Consider the following 9,908-nt stretch of genomic DNA (forward strand, 5'->3'; position numbering starts at 1 on the left):
GCTTTCTGCGATTGGAACTCGTCCAATCGCAGAAGCGAGCTGCGCCCCCGCCGCCACCGCCGCCGCCCTCCATCGCCGCCACGCTAACCGAGCCCGCCGCCGCGCCGTCTAGCCACCGCCGCGTCATCTTCTCTTCGCCCCCGCCGCCGGCACCGCCCACCGGAGGTCCGGCCCCGGCCGGCCGGCGGCGCTCCCGCGCCGCCGCGCCCTCCGCCGGCCGAGCCGCCTCCACCGCCGGGCCCTCCTCTAGATCTGGAGGCCATGGAGCCCTCCGGCAACCCGGAATAATAAGCTCTGCCGCCTCCCGCCGCCGCCCCGGCCGCCGGCGACCTCGCCGGCGGCCGCCCCGCCCACCTCCCACCCCTCGCCGGCCACTCCCTCCCCCACCCCTCCCTCTCATCTGGCTCGCCGGCCACTTCACCCTCCCCTGGTTCGGGGAGGAAGATGAACAGAGCGGGGCTATTCTTCTGCGACGCATCGGCGGGCAGCCGCGCGCGATGAATAGCCCCCCGGGGGTGATCCTCGGGCTTTTCGACTTTCGAAGACGGGTGCTCTCCAAAAAAATGACTTTCGAAGACGGGCAACGGTCCAGGCTCTGATAACGAATTCTCGGCCAGGAGCATAATGGATTCATTCAGTACAAGAGAGAAAGATTTTTTAAAAAATAGTTGCTGACTTACTGTTCATTTGTTGAAGAAAGATTGGCATTTGGCAATACTAGTAGAGACTGCGATCAAGCCTGAGAGAATTGCGATATTCCAAGGGCCGTGTTTGGTTCCATAAATCAAAATTCCAAAAAAAAATTCTGGCACCTGCATGGAGACTTAAATTTAGACGAAATAAAAAATGCATTGCGACTGCTGCCTGTAAATCGCGAGACGAATCTAATGAACCTAATTAGGCCGTAATCAGACGCTAAATTGCTACAGTAATGCTACAGTAAACAACCTCTAATGACGGATTAATTAGACTCATTAGATTCGTCTCGCGGTTTACAGACGAGTTCTGTAATTATTTTTGTGATTAGTCTATGTTTAGTACTTCAAATGTAGAAAGATGTCTTTTCAAAAACTTTACAGAGCGCAACCAAACACGGCCAAGGTTAGGTTTAAAATAGAGACGGTGAATACAGTAGTAGTTTCTTAGATTTGATAATCAAACTCTCGGTATGACGGCCCCATTATTGTCATTAAGACCAAGTAACCGTCTTCCCGGTCGAGAAAAACTCTCCCACTGGTGCGGGTGGATTTATTTTGCAGGAAACAGACGGCGGGCTGCGGTGGGTTGACAGCCGACACGAACATTCCACCACTAGACTATCAGCCCCTTCAAATCTAGATTTTATAATCAAAACCAAATAGTAGTATATGATGTGTTCTCATCGATTATTATGAGTGATGTACTCTTCACTAATAGTGTCGGTATATGAATAAGCTTAGGCTCATGGCGGTAGAACAAACCAAACATAGAAACTAATTCATTGTTAAAAAAATTGATAAGACCGTTACAATTATAACTTTATGGAAACTAGATTGCATGTAAGGACGCATCACATGTATAGTTTTACATGTGATTATCATTATGAGTTATTTAACTCCTTACGTCTATTTTCTTTATAAGGTTGGTAATTCGATCTATAAAATAAGTGTGTTTATATTGGAAGGCCATTTCGTTTCAAATATATGTTGGAAGGCCATTTTAATTCCCGACAAAAGAGAGTTGAGACTAACACGGCTGCTGCATATATCCTTCCCCAGAAGGAAATTTGACCTAGCACTAGCAGAGGGAGAAAAACTACTTTGTAAAAAGATCTTGCGAATTCACTTATTCACAAACTCTCACCCGTAGCTCCATGTGAGGAAGATTTGCAATGTGCATGTCTCGATGGTACCTTCTCAACTTTCATCAAAACAGCGTACTTGGGTCTTGGGCTTCCATGTCATGATACAGCCCATATATAACCACGTCTAGCCGTGCAATGGGCATAGCTGCAAAACGAGGGGGGGATATGAAACTAAGCAGTTTGCTGAAGCACTAGTTTGCGGTTTGCTAAACAATCATTGTGGGGATTGACTAATCTCCCAATAATTGGCCTTATGTTATGTGTCGCAACCGTTGAGCAGCCATGAAGAAGAATCTTGTAATGGATAAAGATTAGGAGAAGGGAACACCAAATGTTCACGGTGACTAGAAGCATATTTTAAAATTTAGAAATATATTTATTTTAGGACGGAGTGACTAGAAGTTTTATAACCATCTCTGACAATTGTTCGAGGTCCATCTCCCCTCTACTCTAAATGCAGTCAGCACGTTTTTTCTCTCTCAGATATAGGCATAGAGCTGCGCATCGCTGTATTAAGAAGAGAATGAAAGTTGATTTACAGCCCGTGGAACAAAAAGTTCACGAAACACATTACACACTAATCTAGTGTTAAGAAGCAAATAATACTCTTAGAGCCAACTCTGGACAGACTACTCGCACTCAAACAACTTAAGAAACACGCGCTCGTGGTGCGAAGCGCACCGATGCCTGCCCAACTATGGCAACGGGCCAACAGGCTTTGCAGACACTAGAGCCTGCCGCGTGCTGCCGCCGCCGTGCTGTGCAGCAGCGGCAGCTGCTGCCGGCTGCTGCTCCGTGTCGCGCGCATGCGACGGGGCTCATGGCCGGTCGCTGGGTGAATCACGGACGGGGGACATGGGCCGCCGGCGTGCCCAAGTGGCTAGGCTAGCTGCCTAGCGCCTCTCTCCCGGTCTTGCGGGACCGGGGCGTTGGCCCTGGCCTGCGGCGCGGCCGCGCAAACCTGCCGCGTCTCTTTCCGATCTAGTTAAACCGATTCCGCCACCCCGCCGGCGTCTGTGTTCTATCCGATCCCTTGGCTTGCGGCTAGTGGATTTGGGTGGGCGACGACGAGCGAGAGAAGTGATCAAGTTCATGCCAGTTTTGGGCTTTTGGCGGCTGTGTTCATGGTGGAAGAGCATCATTTTTTTTATCTTCAAACATTGTTAGGATAATTTAATGTTGGTTGAGGCTGGAGGGAACGACAAGCGAGAAGCTTCTTGCTGACCGGAGCGGGGGATATGAGGATATCCAAGACAAGAGAAGTTTCTTCGCTTGTTTTCTCTCTCTCTGAAAAAGCAAGAACTGTACCTCGCGTGCCTGGCCCTGCTGGCCTCTGCACCTAACTACCGGAGAGTTTTTTTTTTTCAATCGGTATCTGAAGCGCCGGTCTCGTCGATACATACGCGGCTTAAACTAATGCCACGATTAGCGTGTGTGCCGTTGTTCCGAGGCTCCTCCTAACCGTGTGAGAGAGGGCAACGTTTGCTCGTTTATATTTAAATATATTCGCGATGTGGTTGGTGTTGATTGCCTGTATGGGTGATGGACTGATGGCAGTGTTGGAGACAGAGGAGGAGGTCGTCTTCCTGATGGAGATCCCCTGGTTTTATCCAAGGGGATTGAAGTTCTTGATGGCCACTGTCCGCGTCTTGGATTGCACATCACCCGAGTTCACATCAAGGAGAAAGCACCGTGGATAGACATGCTAATTTAGCCATCCTTTTAGTCATCTCTACCATCTTTGCCTCTTTGGTATAAAAAAATATATGCAGTCCAAAGTGCAAGACTTTTTTTTATGAGTTGCGAGGAAAGTGCGAGACTTTGAAAAATCAATATGCATAAGAACTATTTAGCTTTGTCACACAAAAGAAAAAATAATTAATTCAGCATATAAATATTCAGTTTGGCTTTGTATACCTCACTACCTCTCATCCTTTATTAATAAGATAGCATAAAAGTAGTAAAAGATCTTCATTGAAATCGCAGTGTCCCTGGTATATATGAGCTTTATTGGAATACTGACACGCGGCTCTCCAGTCTCCATTGTCAATGGAACAAAGTACAACCTCCGGAGTGAGCGAATAATATAAGTCTCCATCTCCATCTGTATCAAATTATCAATCTTTTTAGCTTTGTTTAGATATATAGATTTTACTATGCATCTAGATATGTCATATTTAGATGCATAATAAGATCTATGTAACTTAGAAAAAATCAAAACTCAACTAATAATTTGGGATGAAGGGTAGTAAAAATATGATCTAAAAGGGCGGCCTAAATTCGCAGGTAGGTAGCACCAATGCACCGGAGATATTTCTGCCTCTGCTAGCTAATGCTGTTTTGGAGTCTGCCTAACTAAAGTAACCAGTAATGTCTAATCAGTTATTAATAATCAACCACCAAATCACGTAGTGCATTCAGAGAACCTAGCTGCTGGTGGTGCTAGAGCTCTAGAATCAGAGTTACCGTAGCTCCTAGCTAGCATGTCATGGTGTGTCAAAAGGAGACAACAGCAAGAGAGCCCACGGCCCTTTTTGTAGCGACCTGAAAATACAAGAGGCCGTGGCGTCCAGCTCATGCAAAATAGAAGCTTCTTTCTGCCGTCCAACACGAGAAGAATCTTTTGCGACGCCATCAACCGTGGAAAAAAAGGACGTACACGTCGACAAATGCTTAGCACACAGTGCCAGTAGCCGAGTACTGAGAGAAGAAAAAACAAATAGGCGACCGATTGCCAGGTAAGCAACCAGAAGCGTCCTGCGCTAAATTCAAAGTGCCTGACAGCAACCGCTGCGCTGTATCGTTGTCTCATCGAGCAGCCGTCACTGTTGCATCAGCACAGGCGGCAGAAAGAAGAATCTATCTACACTTGTAGTACTACTTTTAAAGCCGCTTCGCGAGTACGGCGCTGTTGGCCAGGGCTCCACGAGCTGCTCCAGCCAGAGCCCAGAGCCCTGCCAAACGATGGTTTGGGAACCAGTTTCACATGTGAAGCCCCTGCTGGAGCCGCCAGCGGCTTTAACAGGCGACGTGAAGCCGGCAAAACGAGGCTCCGCGCGGCTCCGGCAGCGGACCATTGCCCTTCCTTTCACGATTGCCCCTAAACTTTGTTGGAATAACCACAATTTTGCCACTCCCCCGACCCTCCAAGCCCCGACGGGAGAAAAAAAAAAAGAGCACTCACCATCCTCCCTTTCCCCTGCTCCCAGCGATACAGAGAGGCCATGAATCCTCTCCGGCGACCGCCGACGGCGGCGCGCAGGGAGGGCTCCCCGGCCACCGGAATCGATGGATCCACTCCGGCGGAGGTGGATCCAGGCGACGGCGGAGGCGCAGGGTCCCTGTACAGGGCAGGGGCGGAGCTGCGACGGGAGGCCAAGGCGCGGTGCGCGCTGAGCATCCTCCAAGGGGGAGGGGCCTGGACGCTGGTGGAGGCGGAGAGGCGGCTGCTGGCGAGCGCGCTCCTGGACCACGGCAACGAGCAGTTCGTGTTGCTGTCGGAGGCGTGCATACTCCGTCCGCAACTTCACCGCCGTGCGTACCCCGTCCAATATTATCTAACCAATATTACCTATTTATTTATCTATTTTATTTCTGTCGGTGTCCCGACCCGGGGGTCCGGATCCCAACTAGTAAATGCTGCGTGTTTCCTCGTCCCAAATGTTGATGCAAGAGGCAACACAGTAACGCACAGGTTTATCCTAGTTCCGGCCACGGAGCCGTACGTCCAGCAAAGGGGTGTGCGAGGGCACTGTATTATCTTGCACCCGGAGTGCTTGTAGTAGGGGGTACAAGCGAGGCGAGAGAGGGAGAGAGGCTCCCAAGTCTCTGCTAGAAGAGGAGTCGGTTGTGGTGAGTGCTCAGTGGTGCTGAGAATGTAACGATGATCGCGAGTGTAGGTGACCGTGGTCGCTGATGTCCATAACGCCCCCCTTTGAAGGAAGCCCGCCTCCTCCTTTTATAGTCACAAGGAGGGGCGGTGTACATGAGCAGGGGAACGTGAAAGTCGTCGTCTTCCCCCGAATCGTGGGGGTGCAGTGGTCGAACATTGTAGAAAGTACACTGTGGGGCATGGCGTCGGACATGGTGGTCGTCCTGGGCGTCGTCCTTGGTCTTGCGGAGATTGCACCGGCGTCCTGCCAACCCCAGCAGGCGGCGTGGTCGTTACTGTAGGATATTCAGTCCTCCAGATGTGGCGTTCCGTGGGCCCTGCAGGTCAGGGTCCTGTGTGCTCCAGCGGTGGCGGGGCACGCGGCGGTCCCGGACCCCCCTGGATAAAGTGCTGGTGCGCGCACCAAGGAGGTCCGAGGGTTGCGTGGAGGTCCCGGACCCCTCGAGGGGGGAGGTCCGGGACTCCGGCTGCGTGCGCTGTGCGTCCCTCTCGGAGGGGCACGTGGCGTCGCCGGACCCCTTCCCAAGCAGGAGGGTGGTCCGGGGCCATACGTGTGATGAGGTGGAGTCCGGTCGGCCGGAGTTGGCGGAATAGTACGAGAACAGTGCCGAGCGCGTCTCGTCCCGCGTCGCAGTTCTCACAGTGCTACCATAGCGTCCGGGATGGCGGGGCAGTGACCGGAGTTGGCGGATGGGACTCCGGTCACTGCCACTGTGGGAAATGGCAGCCTGACGCCGTCTGTCCTGAGCACCGTGGAGGAGTGGTTGGCATTCAATGCCTCCGTACGACGGGCGGTTGAGCGGCAGGGCCGTTTGTCCCTTGCGCCGAGGGGTGGCCTCGAGCGAGGCGGAGATGAGCTACCTGCTCGAGGGGGTTCACTGCCCTCGAGCGAGGCGGAGATGATTTATCCTCTCGAGGGTATATTCGCTACCCTCGAGCGAGGCGGAGATGCGGGGCGCAGTCGAGGGTCCCGATGGGAGCCCTCGAGCGAGGCGGAGATTGTCCCGCGGGCCCGAGAGGGGTGCGAATGGGCCGCATGCTAGGCTTCTTTGAGTCCTTTACCTTCTTCCAGATTGGAAGGAGGCCGTGAGCTTTCGTGGACCCAGTTGCCTTAACACGTGTTTGCGTTTTTCAGAGTGATTTTAGTATCACGATTAGGGTGTCCCTAATTGTGGTACCCGACAATTTCCACATGAATTCAATTAAATCCGACATGTTTCCTTGTATGTATTACACCACAACTCATCAGTTTAAGCAGCTCAAATATCTAAGGGCATATTGGATATTTGACCATGCCAATCCATTCATAAAAAATAGAATGGAGCTGTTTTGCCAAACGTTTTGCAAAACGGCTCCAACTCCACCAGAAAAGCCGCTCCGCCAAAAAACCCGAAACTGGAGCCGTTTTTAGAGGAGCCGGAGTCCTGCCAAACAGGTCCTACATGTATGCACCAAATGAGCACACGCCACACAGTATTTTCATTGCTCGTGATTCATGCGTAAACGGAACTTCGATGTCTTACACACGTCACAATAACGTGAGAATAGTCGGGTCTTGTTGTAATTTTCCGGTTACTTAGGGTCCTTTCTGTAAAAATAAATGTACTGTGCTACCGCTCTCTTTTATATGATACATTATTCCTTTCTCGCAAAAAAAACAATAACTTGAATGATCATGTCAATTATTTTAGCTCAGCTCTTTATCATTTGATTTAGCAACACATGCCTCGATGCTAAAGCTGGATAAACAACAACCTACAATGATAGAATTGGCGCAAGAAACATGCATGGTAAAAAGCTTTTTCCTATGCAACAAAAGTCTTCCGATCCTTTTCTCACAAAAAGCATCACAATATTTGTCCTTACGTGCATCATTTACTCGGAACATTAATTTTGAACTTTAAGAAATATAAGTCTTCAGGGTGACACGGCCATGAACTATCTAGAACTTCTTTTCGCAAGTACACTTGCTGACTTGAGAAATGGTCGCACTAAGAAAATACATAAGTTGAGTGATGTCTCGGTCCCTTTTCTCCTACTATATTACAGGAAAGTCCCACAACTAATTCGCATGACCTACTAAAACTATTTACGGTTGCACCCGATAAAAATGGATAAGTACACTGAGGAACGAGAGTACTCTATCCTGCTTGTGATGAGTGAATTGTCAACCGTGCGGTGTGATCGTGCGCTTGGTCTTTGGATTGCAGGTACACGGGCGTCGAGTGTCGATGGGGAGCTGCCGTGGAGGTGCTGTGGCCGATGGACCGTGCGGTGGACGGCGGTGAAGGGCAGCCGGAACCGGAGTAGACCTGGGCAAACGTCGGGTCGGGTCGGGTTCGGGTCGGGTCAAGGTCGGGTCACGGGTCGCATAGGACGGTCCGCGCCCGACCCGTACCTATCACCGGGTCGGGTCGGGTTGGCCCGTGCACCCTGCGCGGGCGTGTTGGGTCGGGTTTTTTTCGGGTTGGGTCGGATTTTTTGGCCTTTGGGTCGGGTTTTTCGGGTTGGGTCGGGTTTTGGGTCAAAAATCACGGCCCGTGCCCGGCCCGTTGATTGTTGCGGGTCAAAAAATACGGCCCGCGCCCACCCGCCACGTAGCTCGGGTCGGGTCGGGTCGGGTTTTTTTCGGGCGGGTTGGGTCGGGTTGTTCGGGTCGGGTGACCCATGCCCAGGTCTAAACCGGAGCTTGGACCGGGCGGCAGCTGTGGCGTCCACTCCTGGATCGAGGGCGCAAGCGGCGACGGAAGGCGGGTTTCTTGGTTTGCGCCACAAAACCAAGGAGGCGGACGGCGGTTGAAGACGCCAAGTCGTGGAGGCACGGGCGTCGGTCTCGGGACTGACGGAGGCGACGGGCGTCGACGGCGTCTAGGGCCTCGCTGCGGGCGAGGAGGTGACAGGCGTCGGGCGGCGTCTAGGGCCGTCAGAAGGCCGAGGCGGGAACGGCGTCTAGGGCCACGGCGCGGAGGCGGGAATCTTCCCGCGCGTGAGGTTTTGGCGGTTTTCTCAAAACCGGCCACCTACCCGGGTTTCGCGGACCCTCCAAAACCGCGGACTGGATCTTCATCAAGACGGCGGCATCGCGGAGAAGACTTCGTTTCGAAGAAAGAACCTCGGCCGTCAGATGAGATCGTTGTACAGGGGTGCTGCAGGCCAACCGGTCTGACCGGTCCCTGGCACCGGTTTGACCGGTCTAACCAGTCCAGCGTACCGGTCTGACCGGTCCCGCGGGTATAAATACCCCTTAACTTGTGTTAGGTTAATAGCGGCTTTTGTATTCTGTTCGTGGACTCTCTGTTTCTCCAGGCCGCCACCCCTGTGTTCTCCTCCCCCTGTTTCTCTCTTTTGAGTTGATTTTGTCCATGGATTGTTGAAACCTTGTAAGGGATTTGATTGGGAAAGGAGGCCCTATCCTCCTCATGCCCTCTGGGCTTTTGATTCGATTCAATCCCCTGGTTTTGTGCCTTGTGCAATGGATTTTCGATTTCGTTTTTAGCACACTTGATTGAGAGGAAGCTACGAGTTCTTTGCTGTGATTCCCATGCTCCCAACTCTGATCTAAACCCTCTGGAATCACTGGCGTGTTCGAATTCGAGTTCTTGAGTGTTTGAGAAAACCCCAATCCCTTTTGATCTCTCCCATAATTCTCACGATTCGTTGATCTTTAGGACGAGATCTTTTGGGGATATGTTCACGGGGTAGGGGCGAAGCAATTCCCCCAAGTTTCATCGATTTTCGTGGTCGTTTGCTTGGGATTCACCGTTTGAATCCACTTTCTCGGGGGTTTTCTGGGTGCTACCGGTCAGACCGGTAGGCACGACAATAGGCAGAGGAAGAAGAACCCCGGGTGCTACAACTGCGGCGATCTGAACCACTTCATCGCCGATTGCCCCAAAAAGTCCGGCGGTGGCCAGAACAACTCCTTCGACTACTACCGCCACCGCGACCGCGACGAGGGAGGCTCCAACAAGGAGCGTTGGCGCCACAAGCACCGCAGTCGTGACCGGGGAGGACGCTTCGACAAGGAGTCACTCAAGAAGCGCTTCCAGTACAAGGCCAAGAAGCGAGAGATGGCCTTCCTGGCGCAGCTCAGCGACCTCGACAAGAGCTCCGACACCGACCGCTCTTCTTCACCGACCTCCGATGATGATGACAAGAAGAAGAAGAAGCGAG

The sequence above is a fragment of the Panicum virgatum genome, chromosome 9K (assembly GCF_016808335.1).
Source record: "Panicum virgatum strain AP13 chromosome 9K, P.virgatum_v5, whole genome shotgun sequence".
NCBI lineage: Eukaryota > Viridiplantae > Streptophyta > Magnoliopsida > Poales > Poaceae > Panicum > Panicum virgatum.